At 48.6% G+C, this 18,554-nt stretch overlaps 1 long non-coding RNA gene across 2 annotated transcripts in view; it reads right to left on the bottom strand.

Annotated features, from left to right (window-relative positions):
• LOC130550581 (uncharacterized) overlaps positions 1-17,373 on the bottom strand; it is a 34,391-nt gene extending 17,018 nt beyond the window's left edge. Inside the window, exon 1 of one of the 2 annotated variants that reach the window (XR_008962452.1) lies at positions 17,285-17,373. This is a non-coding gene — a long non-coding RNA (uncharacterized LOC130550581). Of the gene's footprint in view, positions 1-2,047; positions 2,119-17,284 lie in introns of those variants that run through there. The other variant, XR_008962451.1, reaches the window with a different exon arrangement.
• Between the last annotated feature and the right edge of the window lie 1,181 nt (positions 17,374-18,554).

The raw sequence follows: 18,554 nt of genomic DNA on the forward strand, positions 1-18,554 counted from the left end.
CTGTATATAGCACATACCTTGTACTACAATAGTCTATTCTTATTTTTTACTTGTACATATTTACATACATGCATAGCTTTACACTCTCTATATCTTTATCTTATGTTTATTGTATTGTATTTCTTAATTTTTTTATACTCATAGGCCCTTATTTAAATCATTGTGTACTGTATTCTATTGTGTTATGGTCTCTGTGTACTGTTGTTGCTGTTTCTGTGTTCTGGATGCTCCTGTCACCAAAACAAATTCCTTGTATGTGCAAACATACTTGGCAATAAAGCTCTTTCTGATTCTGATTTAATTCAGGCTTTGTTTGTATGCGTTCCATCTGAATGAATCATGACTTGTTGCAATTCAAACCTGTCCATTTTTGATATCTAAATGTTTGTATTTACAATTCCTCCTTGTATATATACATTGTGTGACCATAGAACACTTTATTTTCATTATGTTATAATTGGGAATGATATTTTGTAAAGTTGCCAGGAGGTCATAAAGATGCAAATTAGCTGTTGAGTGGACAAAGAACCTCTTCCCTGCTCAACTCTGATTGGTCGATTAAAACTCAGGTGGGCATGCCCTCTCATGAGGTTAAATATCGAGCCTGTTCTGAAAACCCTCTCTTGTCTTGTCGTCCTCTCTTCTCCTCCGGCTTCGTCCCTTCCTCCGGTCTCTTCGGAGACTGCCTGTCCGCCCCTGGGGAAAGGGATGGAACAATGGACTTCTACTGCCACGTGGTTAAGCCATGTGGGCCGATGACGAGGCCTGCAACTTTCGGCAGGATTTGCCTTCTGAAACCTTTTGAACAATTCCATCTCTACACGCGCATACGGATATCGGTCCAGCACAGAGCTTGCAAGTATCCGTTTCAATTTATAGAATAGCTGCGTTAAGTCTGTGCCTCTTTGTTAAAGATGATTTTTATTGGTGTTCAGAAATCGCTGCCATGCCCTCTCTCGCTCTCTCTTTCTCTCTCCGCGCTTCCTAGCACATTTGTGTTTCATGTATTTGTTTGTTTTATGCGATCGTCATTGTTTTTGTTATCATGTAGAGTAGAGTTTAATAAACAACCATATATATTCATTTGTGATGGGTTTTCTGTATTCACGCTCACAGACTTGGTCCCTTTTACTGTGTTTCGATTTACACTACCTTTGCTCTAAATCCTGTTTGGTAAAGTCACGTTACTTATGGCCATGAGATAATGTAAAGTATATAATATCATTGAGGCATTTGCTGGACGAATGCATACAAGTATTTTTAAGCTTTATATTACTAATCAGAGACCATAAAATATGTATATTTGATCACTAAACTAAACTAAACTAAACTAATTCCTTGACTGAAATTGATGTTTTAAATAACTCATTTCATGGATATGATCTTAAAAGATCTGGTGGAGAACCATATTTGGTGAGCTTTGCTCATCAATATAATAACATTAGCTAAAACCGCTACATAATTGGTGGAGGGAATGCGGGCGCAGTATTAAACCTTGTTTTGTGAGCAGAACTCAGTGACTATTCATATGTGTTTCTATGGGTGTTTATTGAAACCGAATACTCTCTTAAATGGCACTTTATGTATGAATGAAGGTGTGGACCCACCCACCTATCCTCGGCAGACTCTTGAGCTTCTCGCAGAGAAAACCTCAGCCTCTGTCAAAGATTTAGTGACAATATAAAGACAAAGAAATCTCTTTATAGCGCACTATACTATTATTTAACCGCCCTAAATTGAGCGAAGAAATCCTCTTTTAGCGCGAAGAAGGTAGAGCGAGACTCGCTCCCTTAAATTTCTGCGCCGAAACAAGCCTCTGTGATCTATTTAGGAAAAGCCCAAGGTACTGTTAATGATGGTGAAGTTAACTGCAATTCCCTTTCTGTCGGTCTCTCGACGTTGTGTCGAACCAACAGATGGGGTTCGTCCCTGAGAACCAATCGCTTCCGACTTCTTAGAAAAGGCCAATGAAAATTGGCTAATGAAATTTGACTCCGCCCCCGGATATCCGGGTATAAAAGGGAGACGGCGTGCCTCATTCATTCACCTTTTGTTCTTCGGAGCCTTCACTCATGATCAACAGACTTCGCTACAAGACTGCCGGCTCTACAACGTGGTGCAGCGGACTGTCCCTTCCTGCAGCGACTTCCCCTGGGCGTCTCGGCGGTTCCATAAGTGTTCGAGTTTTTTCTCTAATGTCCCGCTGTTCTCGTGGGTGCGACACACTCATCGAGGAGGGGGACGGACACGATGTCTGCTTCCAGTACGCTGGGGCAGATGTTGTGGATACGTCCTGCCCGCACTGCGGGCGGTTGACGATTCAGACGTTGCGTCACGGGTGGCTGTGTTCCCACGGGACTCAGCCACCACCTCGTCTGCTTCCCGTTCCGTGACGGCAGGACTACGGCCCTGCCGCCCGCTACGGCGAGCAGCGAGGGTGATATGAGGATTACTGTGAGCGCTAATCCGTCAGCCACTGGCTCGCGGACCGTTCGCACCTCGTCTTGCTCGTCTGACCGTTCCCCATGAGACGGTCCGCCGTCTTATTCCTCAATCACGTATCGGACACGGTACGTGATGATGAGATGTCTGTTGCAGCATCGGAGGGTGACTTACTGGCATCAGACTCCGACGATTCCTTGAAGCTCCCTCCCTCGGGGGGTCGAGATCAGGAAGAAGCGGATGTCGAAATGTCAGCCATGCTTTCCCGGGCCGCCGGCATTGGGTTGCGGTGCACCGCACTGCCTCTCCCAACGCTCGCGGCTGGATACACGGTACATCGGGCTTGAGAGCGGCTCCAAGCCGCACTCGCCCCCAGTGCCGTGTTCCCCCGGAAGTGCATGAGGAACCTAGTACGACCTGGAACGCCCCCTTCGGCGCGTACACGTCAACTAGTTCCATCACCCTTTCTTCCCTCGATGGTGGGGCAGCTAGAGGATACGTCGATGTCCCCCAGGGGCTCGACCTAGACTCCCGTCCAAAGCACGTAGGCTTTTCGGCATCTGAGGTGTCGAGAGCTTACTCTGCTGCGGGCCAAGCTGTCCCCTCTCTCCACGCTATGGCCTTCCTGCAGGCCAATGCGCGGAGAGAGCTCCACGAGGGTAAGACCGACCCAGCGCTTATGCAGGAACTCCGCGGCTTCACCGACCTCGCTCTCGGGCGACCAAGGTGATCGCGCGGGCCCTGGGTCGGGCGATGTCCACACTTGTGGTCCAGGAGAGACACCTCTGGCTGAACCTTGCACAGGTGAGTAACTCTGAGAAAGTCCGCTTTCTCGATGCACCCATCTCGCAAGGGGGGGCTGTTTGGTGATACTGTCGAGTTCGACAGTTAGGGAGCAGACAGAGGATATCACGTATGTCCTCCCCAGCCGCGACTCGACCGCCCTCTGGCCGCCGAGATCCCGTGCACCGTCTGCTTCCCAGCAGCCCTGGTCCTCTTCGAGACATCGAAGAGGAGACCACCACCCCATCAGCAGCCGCGGCGAAAGCCAATGCGGCCCTCATGGGAAGACCCCAGGGAGTTCGAGAATACCTTTCTAAAAGTTTTCTCCCTCTCTGGGCGTTTATCACAGCCGCTCTCACCCTCTACACGACGGTGTTCGGCAACTCGACGTTGCGTCACGGCGAGACCCAATGTCGAGGATAATCAGCAGCCTAAGCACTCTCAATCGACGGTGCTTTGTGCCACATCATCGTCTGGGTATTATCACAGCCGCTCTCACCCTCTACACGACGGTGTTCGGCAACTCGACGTTGCGGCAAGACCCAATGTCGAGGATAATCATCAGCCTAAGCACTCTCATTCGATGGTGCGTTGTGCTACATCATCGCCAGGCAGGTAAAACTGCAGAGCCGATCTCCTCTCCGGGGGCCCCCCCACGGCGAGGGATCCGCACTGCCAGCCATCGAACCACCCCCGGGAGGTCGATGAAGCAGAACGTACCCCTAGCCTCCCTGTCGGTCCCTGGGAGCCTGACAAGAGCTTCCCAAACCGTCACGGTGACTACGGGATACGGTCCGTCTCGGCTACGCGATCCAACTCCCCGGACGCCCGCCCAAGTTTCGGGGCATCCTCTTAACCTCAGCAGAGGCAAGGATGCCCCGTGCTTCGGGCCGAGGTCGCCACCCCTCTGGTGAGGAAGCGATCGTGCTCGTCCCTCTAGCCGAGATGTTCAACGGGTTTTACAGCCCGTACTTCATCGTCCCCAAAAGAGCGGGGGTCGCTAGATCTGCGTACCCTGAACAGGCACCTACTCAAGCTGCCGTTCAGGATGCTCACGCAGAAGCGCATCCTGGCATCTATCAGATGTCAAGATGGATTCATGGCAATCGACCTGAAGGACGCTTACTCTCATGTCTCATTCTCCCTCATCATCTCCCGTTCCTACGGTTCGCTTTCGAGGGTCAGGCATATTAGTACAGAGTCCTCCCCTTCGGTCTGTCCCTGTCCCCACGAGTCTTCACGAAGATCGTGGAAGCCGCCCTCACTCCCCTCTGGGAGAGAGGTGTGCGGGTACTAAACTATCTCGACGACTGGCTCAGTGAAATCTGTTATGTACACACAGGGACCTAGTGCTTCGGCACCTAGATCGATTGGGACCTCAGGTCAACCGAAAAAGAACAAGCTCTCGTCTGTGCAGAGCATCCTCTTTTTTGGTATGGAACTCAACTCTGTCTCCATTACAGCGCGACTGCGTTCAGTCAGTGTTGAACTGCCTGGAATATTTCAAGTAGTCAGCGGGAAGAGGCTCCTGGGCATGGCATCCTCGACGGTGGTGATACCCCTCAGGTTGATGCACATGAGACCGCTCCAACACTGTCTACAGAGTTGAGTTCCCTACAGAGCGTGGTACACCGGCAGCAGGCGGATGGAGATTACGCTTTTCTGCCGACGCACCCTAACCCCTTGGTCTTCAATGACCTTTCTACAGATGGGGGTCCCTCTCGGGCAGGTCGAGACACGTCAGGGTCGACAGACGCCTCCCTGCAGAGTTGGGGTGCCGTGTGCAACGGGCACGCAGTGTCGGGGCGATGGACGGGCCCCCGCCTGCGCAAGCATATCAAATTGCCTAGAGTTGTTGGATGTGCTACCCGCACTGAATGCGTTACAACCTCTCGTGTAGAACAAGCAGGTGCTTGTCCGCTCGGACAGCACAATTGCCGTAGCGTATTTAACCGCCAGGGTGGCGTTCGCTTACGGCAGCTAACACGACTCACCCGACGCCTCCTCCTGTGGAGTCCGCAGGTGAGCAGATCCCTGCGAGCCACACATATCCCAGGCGACCTGAACCAGACAGCCGATGGGCTCTCTCGTCAGTTGACGCCTCGCAGAGAGTGGCAACTCCACCCCCACGCAGCCAGCTCATTGGGTACAGTCCGGGCAGGCTCAGGTAGTCCCCTTCGCCTCCCTGGACACCACCCATTGCCCGCTAAGGTACTCCCTGCCTTGGCACGGATGCTCTAGGGAACAGCTGGCCATGGGTCAGGCGGAATTACGTCTTTCCCCCAGTGAGCCTCATTGCACAGACCCTGTGCAAGGTCAGGGAAGAGGAGCATCAAGCGTACTAGTTGCGCCATACTGGCCCAACCGGACTTTGTTCTCAGAGCTAATGCTCTTGACGACAGCTCCCCCCTGGCTGATTCCCCTGACAAAGGACCTGCTTTCCCAGGGGAAGGGCACATTATGACATCAAGGGCTAGACCTCTGGAACCTCCATGTCTGGCCCCTGGACCCCTGCGGCGGTTAAGACCACTACTCAGGCTAGGGCCCTGGCCACAAGGCGACTATACGCCTATAGTGGTGCCTCTTCTCATCCTGGTGCTCTTCTCGAAGAGAAGACCCGCGGAGTTGCTTGATCAAGTGGGTGCGGTCCTTCCAGAGACTCGAGAATAATCTCTCCCCTTCCACACTGAACGTGTATGTAGCCGCTGTTGCCACTCATCACGACCCAGTTGCTGGTAGTCTCTAGGACAGCACAACCTGATCATTTGGTTCCTAAGGGGCACGGGAAGTCTACCGCCTCACCCATGCTCCGTACCCTCTTAAGACCTTGATGTGGTCCTGGAGCCCCTCGGAGATGCCGCTCTTTCTCACTTCACGATGAAGACGGCTCTCAGGAGGACGCTCAAAAGGGTAGCGGACCTACAAGCATTCTCCGTGTCCAGAGATTGCCTAGAACTCGGGCCCGGTGATTCTCACGCTATCCTGAGACCCCGGCCCGGCTACGTGCCCAAAGTTCCCACCACTCCCCAGAGACACCAGGTGGTGAACTTACAGGCGCTGCCCACCAGGGAGGAAGACCCAACCCCATCCATGTTGTGTCCAGTACACGCATTACGCCTCTGCTTGGACCGCACGCAGAGCCGCAGAAGCTCTGAGCAGCTCTTTGTCTGTTTTGGAGATCAGCAGGGAGGGCTGTCTCAAACAGAGATTGGTGCACTGGATCATGGACGCCGTCACTATGGCGTACCTGTCCTAAGATCGCCTAAGCCCACTGGGTGAGAGCTCTCTCCACACGGAGTACAGCCTCCTCGTGGGCACTGGATCGAGGTGCCTCTCTGGCAGACATCTGCAGAGCTGCGGGTTGGGCTACACCCATCACCTTCGCGAGGTCCTACAGCCTCCGCGTAAAACTGGTATCGGCTCGAGTCTTGCAGGTATCAGTCAAGACTGGCGGCCGGTAGGGTGTACGCCTATGACAGTACCTCCCCCTTTCTACCACTGGGTGGAGAACAGGCACTCCATCCATCACTAGCAAGCACCTCCTGCGGGCAGGCGGGCTGGGCAGGGCAGCCCTGCCCCTTAGGCCGGGTATCTCCGGAGTTATTCGCAACATAGCTCTAACCGGACCTAGTGCTACCAGACGTTGCAACCCCCCAGTTGGGCGGTTCCCTCTGATGTATCCTCATGCTGGTACCCACCTTGGTAACCCATGACCTCCTTAGGTGGACCTCCACCTCGCGGTTAACTCCTTCAGTCTGCACTTCTTCCCATGAGCTCTCCCCTATCGGTGAGACCATGTTGGTATCTACACTAGACTCCTCCCTGCGGTAGGAAGTGGTCTCTGTAGCGCATCCCCCACTTGAGGAAGTAGCGCTTACCCAGTGGCCTTACGGTACCGGGCGGCTTCTCGCTTTTAGAGAAACAAGGCCGCCGCCTGTGAGGCCGAAGGCAGGGGCCTTCCCACCTTTCAAGAAAGCTCTGGGACCCCCTACCTACCCACTGGTAGGTTACAGTTTCGCGGTAGCTCTCACGGCTGACACACCCAGGCCAGTCACCGTCGCTTCGCTAGAGATTGTGACAGGGCACAGTGTTATGGCATTTTCCATAGGAACCCCATCTGTCGGTTCGACACAACGTCGAGAGACCGACAGAAAGGGAACGTCTCGGTTACGGATGTAACCTCGGTTCCCTGATGAAGGGAACGTGACGTTGTGTCCTCCTTGCCACAACACGTGCTGTCCACTGCAGCAGTCGTGAGAGGTCTCAGGCTCCTCAGAACTAAGGTGAATGAATGAGGCACGCCGTCTCGCTTTTATACCCGGATATCCGGGGGCGGAGTCCGGCATGCAAATTTCATTCGCCAATTTTCATTGGCCTTTTCTAAGAAGTCGGAAGCGATTGGTTCTCAGGGACGAACCCCATCTGTCGGTTCGACACAACGTCGAGAGACCGACAGAAAGGAAACCGAGGTTACATCCGTAATCGAGACGTTTAATGCGACCCTATAAAACAAAGAAATCTTTTATAGAGAGTCCCGATATTATTTAACTGCCCTAAATTGAGCGAAGAAATCCTCTTTTAGCGTGAAGAAGGTAGAGCAAGACTCGCTCCCTTAAATTACTGCACCGAAACAAGCCTCTGTGACCTATTTAGGAAAAGCCCAAGGTACTGTTAATGATGGTTAAGTTAACTGCAATTGAATGTGACCCTATAAAACGAAGAAAACTTTTATAGAGAGTCCCAATATCGATTGACCGCCCTAATCTGAGCCAAGAAATCCTCTTGTTAGCACGAAGGAAATAGTGGAGCGAATTTCCTCCCTAGTTCGTGTACGGCCGAATTATGTGTAAATTAGATTTTGAAGCATTGCGTGTTACAATGTTTTCATCTAAGACACACCGCTTCCCGAAGTTTAACCATTAAACTAGCTAACTAATGCGTGCTTTCTCATTTTCTCTTGAGTAGACGAGGTGAAAGGATACTGTGTACTGTATATGTACTTTACTGTATATTGTATAGTTAAACAGCAGATGACGACCATTTAAAGGGGAGTGTGATAAAAATCTTGATCAAGTGTTATGTTTGTTTTTGTTACGGTCGGCAAAGAATTCCAACCAAGTTACACAAATAACTTTCAGGACTGCGAAGAAATCCCGTTGGTCCGTTATAGTGTAGTATTGTGTGTCTATTGTGTGTGCATGTTGAAAAGCCATGTACACATGTTCAGGTAAACTGACACGAGCCATTAGAACTGCGATCAAATTACACTTGTCGCCATAGCAAATGCGCGTTAATGTAAATGTGATTCCACATAGAATGTGGAACTGGAAGTCCGGCAGAAGACATATTACCGTCTACTAACACTAGAGGTCAGTTCGTCTTAAAGTGTCTAACACTTCTACTGTCTCATCTCTGCCCGACTTCCCCCCTTTGCTCGGGCAACGCCATCTAGTGTGAAGTCTCAGGCAGTCTCTCCTTTTGTTTGATTTTATGATTTCATTATTCTGCTATTTCACCGTTTACTTTATTTCAGAATATTTATTATTTGTTATTATATACAAACTATAATGATAATTTATATTATTCCATTATTGTTTTGATGATTTAATTTTAATTTGATTTTGATTTTAATTACTTCTCGGGATTTCTCCCTTGCAGGTAGAATTGTATTTGATGATACTTCAATTTTAATTAAATCAATTTAGTTGAATTTGAGCTTTGATCAAAACAATCAGATTGCATTCTTTAAAGTGTTTAGGATTAACTCTCAATCGCCTAATTTTTGTATTTCAGTTATTCATTTAATGATTTAACTGACTTTACTTTACTATGACTCCATAGCGCCCCCTACCTACGGGCCATGTCATAGACCTTAGTTTGGAGACAGTTCACCGCCGAACAAGGAAACCCTCCTTCTCTATCCTAATCTCTCTCTCTCTTCACTTATGTGGTTTTGGTTTTTCTTCTTCCTATCAGGGACTGAACCTGTCTGAACATCAGAAAAATTCTTGGTAATTATGTTGATGAACCAAATAGCCTAAGTCACAGAATGACCTTGTAGGTAACACTCTTCAGCAACATTATTCATAGTTTTTCCTGTGTTCACCCAGACCACTTATCCGCCCCCGCCTTCACGGCTAGGATAATGAGCGTTTAATTTGCGTCACTAACTGACCAACTCAGTTAAGCATTCAACACATAGCCCACATATTTAGATAAGCAGATCTGTACGGACTTGCATCTTGCTCTTTGTGCCTTTCTCTCTTCCCTTGTTGTCTCAATATGTCCAGACCATCCAGTCCTGTCACCTGCCAGACTAGCTAGAGTCCAGGTAAGCACTGCGATGGACTCCTGCCTAAGACCAACAACTGCACACAGCAATTGGGCTGAGAGCAGTTGGTCGGACGACCTATCCTGGCGAAGGGACCACGTTCTAAACCAGAGCTACAACTACAGAGAGACAACAAACTCATCTGAAGTGCACAGCCAAGATCATCAGTGACCACGACCAGATCGTCCTACTACAGCCAGGAGCACGTGCAGAACCGCCTAGACCAGCTGGACCTGCAAATGACAGCGGATGAAGAGGACCAGGAGCTACAGGAGAAGATGAAAGCTACAAGAGTCTTTTGCAACACCGACTGAGCCAAGAGAGCAGTTGGAGCAGACACCAGAGAGGAGCTGGTAGGAAAACTCCAACATGCAGAAGCTCTCTTCATAATGGCCCCGGCAGACAACAATACAATGCCACGGCCAAGGCCTCTTAAAGGCCATCTGCAAGCAGTCCACGCTGAAGTCCAAGCCATGACTCAGCAATGGAACCAAAATGAACTGAACATAGCTTGCAGACTACAAGGTGAACAGACAGGAGAATGCAACAGAATCTCTCCTGTCCAGCCCCCCAGCTAAAAGCCCAAAGCTGCGAAAGGGGGGTGGGGTGGGGCGAAAGCCCACTGTTCAGACCTTACTAGCCAGCAAACACAGAGGGGTGGGGCAGGAACCATTCAAAAGAACCTGCAGACACATACCCTGCGTGTCCCCACAGACCCCAGCAAGCTGGCCAGAAAAATGACAGCTGTCACCACTAGATGCTGTCACCCTGAACACTGCAGGAGGCCACAACAAACTCCTACCTGCAAAACATTAACTCTTAGGCAGGAACACTGCCCAGTGTGACCACACAAGACAGATCACCTGCTTAGGATCACCTCCAGCCTAGAGGACCACAGCATCCTATGCCAGCAGTTAGAAACTGTCAAAGCGGATTACAGCAGCTACAACACCTCTGCTACAGCCAGCATCCGAGCCTACATGAGAGGACGGAACAGGCCGAAAGGGAAGAAGACTTCAACGCAAAACTCTCCTGCCTCAGAAATCCGCATCACACTGTGAGTCATCACTTAAGCGCTAAGGCCTTCTTCTGCCAAGATCACCTGATATCTGCGGAACTCAGCCCGTAAGACCTACAGAGAACATAGCGCTGTCTCCATAAAGACTGTTTAAATCTTGCCTATCTCTGCACATCACAAAGAAATGACTCTGGAGGGTGCACCACAGCAGCAGATCTTCAGCAGAGACTCAGCATATGTTACAGCCTGCCGGGAACAGCCAAGCACCAGACAGGATGCCCTGCGACAACATGGAGCTGACTACTTTCGTCGGACACGAAAGATGGCGCCCCGTGGAAACCCAGCTGGCAACCTAGGAGCCACTGACCTGTTCCGGCCCAACAGTCATCAAGGAATTCATCTCAACACCATGGACGACACCTGTCCAGCGAGCAAAACCGTGCAAATACGTCTGAGCCAGCAGAGATCCTGAGAACATCAAAGGAGCTGATTCCACAAGAAACCTCAACAGGAGGATGTAAAAATCCAAATCAGACTCGTCTCAACCACGAGTGGCATGAGAAACGAATCACCCTCATGAATGCCCTCCTACTGAGAAAACGTCCAGATCTCTGCAACCTGCTTGTCGACCACAGAGACAGTCATCATAACACAAGATGAGCATGGCACCCAGACCGCATCTCAGCAGATGGCTGACTACCCAGAACAAGCCGAGACACACACATGTGGCCATCAACTGAGGTATGACTGAAACAAGAAGTTCCCAAAAACCTGACCAACAGCCCGACAAACATGTAAACTCCATGTACATATCACAGATGGACACACGCCCTCTCTTCACCAGCAAAGACCTGCTGAATTGTTTTGAGCCTCTAAGAGACTTTAACCATTACAAAAGAATTGGGCTCAAGTACGGGAACTTCAGCTTTCCAGCCAGCCAACTCATCTGAAATGTCCTGCCTGACTGTTGTGACCTGGCAATGCATCTCAGCTGGTCGCGAGAACTCAGACTCAAGGTCGAACCAGCCGACGACCCAAACGTTTCCTGCCCTTACATGCCAAAGGCACATCACCAAGTGACATGATGATAGCAGGCACCATAAAGGAACTAGGGGCAGTTATCTCAGACATCAGCTTTGCACTGTTCCCACGCTCTCCACAACAACACCAGCATCAGACATTTCCTCTTCTGTCAAGTGCGCGCAGTTTCCATTGGACTCATGCCTGTCAACCACGGCCATGGCCTAGGACACCCGTGCTTTGAACTTGAAATGGAATAACCAATGCTGTAACTGCTACTTCCTGGTTCTCGTGAATCTCACAGCCCCATGGGGGGCCCTGTCAAGTGCGAGAACTTTCTACTAGACTAGAACAGCCCAGAGCTTTGCACTCTGGTGAATAAATGAGACTGTAGCACCTGCATTCACCAAAGGGGGTCATTGTTCAGCTCAACACACAGTGGGACCAAGCCTTCAACCACACATATTCAATGGAATACGTGGAGTATGGCCCACTCTGGAAGCCACACCCCCTTTTTACTGAATACTTCATCTTTTGCAGCGTGCATACTGTACAAGTGAGTACATTTACCAAAGACTTTGAACAACGTCTTTATGAAGAGAATGGCAGCGGGTTACCACTCCAAGGAGATGGACCATGCCTTGCACCTGCCATCAACGGCCAGTGCTAGAGCTGCTCTTCACAAAAGACAATGATGCAGAACTAATGTCAACTATGTGGCCCCACTCACAGAACCACATGACATTACATCCCAAGCTAGCTGCATCCTGGGCTACACAGAACACCACCTACAAGGTTCGTGAACTGTGAAAAGAACTGCCCACTCATGTAAATGAGCGCTCAAGACGGTGCCATGTACACACCAAATGGCACCTGTGCTTCACCACATGCCTGATCTACCCTTGCGGAATGGAGTTACATCTGAAAGCTGGACTTGCCAAACACTGCCTTAACACTGGTCTACACTGACAACGTGACCAGAACGAAAGGGGGGTAGCCGAGCACCAGCAGAAAACGGCTCTTACCACCGCCCGAGGTCAGACGGCACCACCACAACTCCAACTCCAAGAGACTCCAACCTTGTCACGCCCTACACCACTCACCAATACTTCAATGAAAAACTCTGTAGCGTGACACCTGCTTTTGCCCAGCAATCACTGCAGAAAATGTGAAGGCCAGAGAGCATGCTGCACCCGGCAAGCTTCACAAGAGGAACATGATGTGAGTGACAAGACTGTGTATCATAACTTTGCCCAGCTACGGGAGACGTGGGGGGGAGGGTAGCTAGACAACGCCACTCCACATGACACAGCACTACAGGCATTTGCATGGAAGCCAATCATGCCATCCCACCTGCTGTTTCATCCAGGACTGCTGCAGTGCATCTCGATGGAGACAGGAAACACCCGAAGTAACCTGTTGCAAGAACCAGCAAACAGGTGCAGGGCTGCTCTCCCTTGATGTCCAAGCAGGATGGAAAAGATAAAAAGGTACCCAAGTTGAGACAATGCCCGACCACTGGGGAACATTCTCTGCCTGTATGTCGAGATGCTGGGGACCAATAGGAACCACCAGTCATCTCGCCATCATGATCCAACTGTCCATCGTCAGCTGAAGTTTACACTCGAACTTCAGCTCCCGAAAAGGGGGAATATGTAGAGAATTTAGCATAAGCCAAATGGTCGGAGTCATTGAAAGAAGAGCCATCAACCCCCACTCCCTTTTGTCCTGGTTTCTTTTGCTATCATCATCAAAAGACCATAGCAAAAACCTGGCTCCAAGGGTCTGGTTTTAGAGTTTTGATAACATTTTGTCTCTCTGTTGGATATTTACGACCCCTATGCTTCAAAGCGTTGGTGAGAAGTCTCCGTCTCATCTCTAACTTAACATCTGAGGCTAAACAGAGAAATGTCCCTGACAATAGGAACTTATGTGATTAGACTGTCCTTTTCTGTAGATATATCTAACCATCTAGGTTGTGTGTTGGCGCTCGTGCCATTTTAAATAGTCTGTCACAGTTAGATATACAAGTTTAATTCAGGCTTTGTTTGTATGCGTTCCATCTGAATGAATCATGACTTGTTGCAATTCAAACCTGTCTATTTTTGATATCTAAATGTTGGTATTTACAATTCCTCCTTGTATATATACATTGTGTGACCATAGAACACTTTATTTTCATTATGTTATAATTGGGAATGATATTTTGTAAAGTTGCCAGGAGGTCATAAAGATGCAAATTAGCTGTTGAGTGGACAAAGAACCTCTTCCCTGCTCAACTCTGATTGGTCGATTCAAACTCAGGTGGGCATGCCCTCTCATGAGGTTAAATATCGAGCCTGCTCTTAAAACCCTCTCTTGTCTTGTTGTCCTCTCTTCTCTTCCGGCTTCGTCCCTTCCTCCAGTCTCTTCGGAGACTGCCCTCCATTTACGCTACCTTTGCTCTAAATCGTGTTTGGTAAAGTCACGTTACTTATGGCCATGAGATAATGTAAAGTATATAATATCACTGAGGCATTTGCTGGACGAATGCATACAAATATTGTTATGCTTTATATTACTAATCAGTGACTGTAAAATATGTATATTTGATCACTAAACTAAACTAAACTAAACTAAACTAAACTAATTCCTTGACTGAAATTGATGTTTTAAAAAACTAATTTCATGAATATGATCTTGAAAGATCTGGTGGAGAACCATATTTGGTGAGCTTTGCTCATCAATATAATCACGTTAGCTAAAACCACTACATGAAGTATGGGGTGTAAAACCCGTTGAACATCTCGCAGCAGAGTAAGCTCTCGACACCTAAGATGCCGAAAAAACCTACATGCTTTGGACGGGAGTCTAGGTCGAGCCCCTGGGGACATCGATGTATCCTCTAGCTTCCCCACCATCGAGGGAAGAAAGGGCGATGGAACTAGTTGACGTGCACGCGCTGAAAGAGGGCGTTCCAGGTCGTACTAAGTTTGTCATGCACTTCCGGGAAAACACGGCACTGATGCGAGTGCGGCTTGGAGCCGCTCTCAAACCCGCGGTAGCAAGTATCCAGCCACGAGCACTGGGAGAGGCAGTGCGGTGCACTGCAACCCAATGCCGGCGGCCCGGGAAAGCATGGCTGACATTTCGACGTCCGATTCTTCCTGTGCTCGACCCCCCGAGGGAGGGAGCTCGAAGGAATCATCGGAGTTAGATGCCAGTAAGTCACCCTCCGATGCTGCAACGGACATCTCATCATCACGCAACGTTTCCGAATACGTGGTTGAGGAATAAGACGGTGGAGGACCGTCTCATGGGGATTGGTCGGACGAGCGAGTCGAGGTGCGAACGGTCCACGAGCCGGTGGCTGACGGATTAGCGCTCACAGTAATCCTCATATCACCCTCGCTGCTCGCCGTAGCCACTGCTGTCACGGATCGGGAAGCAGACGAGGTCGTGGCTGAGTCCCGTGGGAACACAGCCACCCATGACGCAACGTCTGAATTGTCAACCGCCCACAGTGTGGGCAGGACGTATCCACAAGGGCTGCCCCAGCATACTGGAAGCAGACCTCGTGTCCGTCCCCCTCCTCGATGAGTGTGTTGCCCCCATGAGAACATCGGGACATGCCACACTGGAGAAATTTGCTCTTTTAGAGAAAAAAAACTCAAACACTTCTGGAACTGCCGAGACGCCCAGGGGAAGTCGCTGCAGGAAGGGACAGTCCGCTGCACCACGTCGTAAGATTCCAGCAGTAATTCGGCGTAGAGTTTAAATCTCAAAGTCGATCAGTGTGAAGGCTCCTAAGAAAAAAAGGTTAATGAATGCAGCACGCCGTCTCCCTTTTATACCCAGATATCCGGGGGCGGAATCCAGCATGCAAATTTCATTCGCCAATTTCATTGGCCTTTTCTAAAGAAGTCGGAAGCGATAGGTTCTCAAGGACGAACCCCCATCTGTCAGCTCGACACAACGTCGAGAGACCGACAGAAAGGGAAATGGAGACTTACAGCTTCCCAATGATATATAGATTGTCAATATTTCTTTAGTTTTAGATGGGAATATTAGAATTTTTTTCTTTGTAATAACACGTTTGGCCCACCGATGGTACAGGTGACATTTAAATGCACACTTTTGCAATGTTTATCCTATCGCAAATTGGACAAAGGATTTGAAAACTGGAGACTTAGAGTTTTCCAATGGTATATAGGTTGTCAGGATTCTTTTACATTTTTAGTGATATATAGTTTGTCAAGTTTTATAGTTTTTGTCGAGAATTAGTGTTTTTTTCTCTGTAATAACACTTTTGGCCCACCGGTGGTACAGGTGACATTTTAATTAACACTTTTTCTACCTTTGTCCTATTGCAAATTGGACAACGGATTTGAAGACTAGAGACATACAGCTTTCCAACGATATATAGATTGTCAAGATTTTGTTTTGAATATGATAGAGGGTTATTACGATATACAATACATCACTTTAGCCCGCCTGTGAGTCTTTAACATTTTCTAAAGTAACTCTCACTACCTTTAATCTATCACAAAACTTAAGTCCGAGAGCTTTCTAGTGATATATAGTTTGTCAATATTTATTTAGTTTTTGAAGGGAATTCTTATTAATAACACTTTTGGTCCACCGGTGGTACAGGTGACATTTAAATTAATCATTTTACTTTGTTTGTCCTATCGCAAAACTGACAAAGGATTTGAAAACTAGAGACTTCCAGCTTTCCAAGGATATGTAGGATGTCAGGGTTCTTTTATGTTTTGGCATAGAAAATGATCAGTGAAAGGAATAAAAAGGTTGAGATGTACCACAGGTGGGACACTGACAGCTAAGGGTTTTTTAAGCCTGAGTCAGATAATTAAACGAGTGGATCGACCAGGACCACACATGTATATCAAAGGATGTTATGTAGCATTATGTTTTAAGAGGTATATGCACAGACACAATATCCGTGCATTATAAAGAACAGCTATCACAGTGGAAATTAAAGTTTTGGAAGGAATTTTTATGACATATCAGTGACTGTTAGTTATTTTAAAATGGGTTTAGCTGTATATTTATTATATTACCAGAACTAACAGCAGTAAACAAAAGCTTACAGGAGTGAAAGTGAGTGCACAGCTCAGTCAAGCATTTTCTTGACATGGTAACAAAATACCACTACATATCTTCTCATCTTATCTAAAGCAATTTAACCTTAACCTTAGTTTAATCTTTTGTTGCATGTTCCTGTGGGCAGGGTTTATGTAAATTCATGGTTTCGTGATCATGGTAAAATCTGTTGAATCATGGTGAATTAGCTTTTATGTGTACTGGGTACCAGCACATGTTGGAACAAAACTGCATACAAATATCTGCAGGAGGAGGACTTTGCACCCTTTCTAAAATCGCAGTACAGCAAATGTATGTTCCTACAAAATAAAACGTGCATGCAAAAGTTTTGTATCAATTATTGATTAATACAAATACAAAATAAATATATTTTGACTATTGTTGACAATTGGGACTGCTTGTAAATATATATTTTTAAATTATTTTCCATATTATCTGCAAATCTGGCATATATATATATGTCATTACTCAATTACATAATTAACATATTTAATTAGTCTGAATTAATAACGCTATTATTTTAAATCATATTTATTTCTTATTAGTTAATCCATTGGTAAATTCAGGCAATGAAAACACACACACACCATTTCCATTGTTGACTGGTTCAGTGGTTTCCCAGTTCATTGCCCTCTGAACAGCTTTCTTCCAACGAGCATATCGCAGTTCACTCTCTGTAAGAAGAAAAATAATTATACCAATCAGAATATTACCTGGAGTAAAATGCTGATTTATCATTTTCAAAGTCATGCATATGTAGTTCCCTTTCTGTCGGTCTCTCGACGTTGTGTCGAACCGACAGAATGGGGTTTGTCTTGAGAACCTATCATCTTCTGAGTATTTAGAAAAGGCCAATGAAAATTGGCGAATGAAATTTGCATGCCGGGCTCCTCCCCGGATGTCCGGGTATAAGAGGGAAGCCGGCGTGCTCATTCATTCACCTTTTGTTCTTCAGAGCCTACGCATCTGGTGAGCTTCTCTACGATCTGGATGATCTTTCTTTCTGCTGGAATCTACGACGTGGACAGCGGACGGTCCCTTCCTGCAGTGACTCTCCCCTGGGCGTCTCGGCAGTTCCGGAGGTGTTCGAGCAAATTTCCTTTTCTAAAAGAGCAAATTTCTCCAGCGTGGCTTGTCCCGCTGTTCTCATGGGTGCAACACACTCATCGAGGAGGGGGACGGACACAATGCCTGCTTCCAGTACGCTGGGGCAGACGTTGTGGATACGTCCTGCCCGCACTGCGGGCGGTGACGATTCAGACGTTGCGTCACAGGTGGCTGTGTTCCCACGGGACTCAGCCACCACCTCGTTTGCTCCCCGTTCCGTGGCGGCAGGACTACGGCCCTGCCGTCCGCTATGGCAAGCAGCGAGGGTGAGAAGAGGATTACTGTGAGCGATAATCCGCCAGCCACGGCTCACGGACCGTTCACACCTCGTTTCGCTCGTCTGACCGTTCCCCAAAAAAGACGGTCCGCCGTCTTATTCCTCAATCACGTATTCGGACACGATGCGTGATGATGAGAGGTCTCTTGCAGCATCGGGGGGTGACGTACTGCCATCCGACTCCGACGATTCTTCGGGCTCCCTCCCTCGGGGGGTCGAGCCCAGGAAAAAGCGGATGTCGAGATGTCGGCCATGCTTTCCCGGGCCGCCGTGAGTGTTGGGTTGCAGTGCCCGCACTGCCTCTCCCGGCGTTCGCGGTTGGCTACATGGCGCCTCGGGTTTGAGCGCGGCTCCAAGCCGCGCCCGCCCCCAGTGCCGTGTTTACCGGAAGTGCATGAGGAACTTTGTAAGACCTGGAACGCCCCTTCCGGCACGTTTCACGTCAAACAAAGTTCTGTCACCCTCTCTTCCCT

This window comes from Triplophysa rosa, unplaced genomic scaffold (assembly GCF_024868665.1).
Source record: "Triplophysa rosa unplaced genomic scaffold, Trosa_1v2 scaffold361_ERROPOS137439, whole genome shotgun sequence".
Taxonomy (NCBI): Eukaryota; Metazoa; Chordata; class Actinopteri; order Cypriniformes; family Nemacheilidae; genus Triplophysa; species Triplophysa rosa.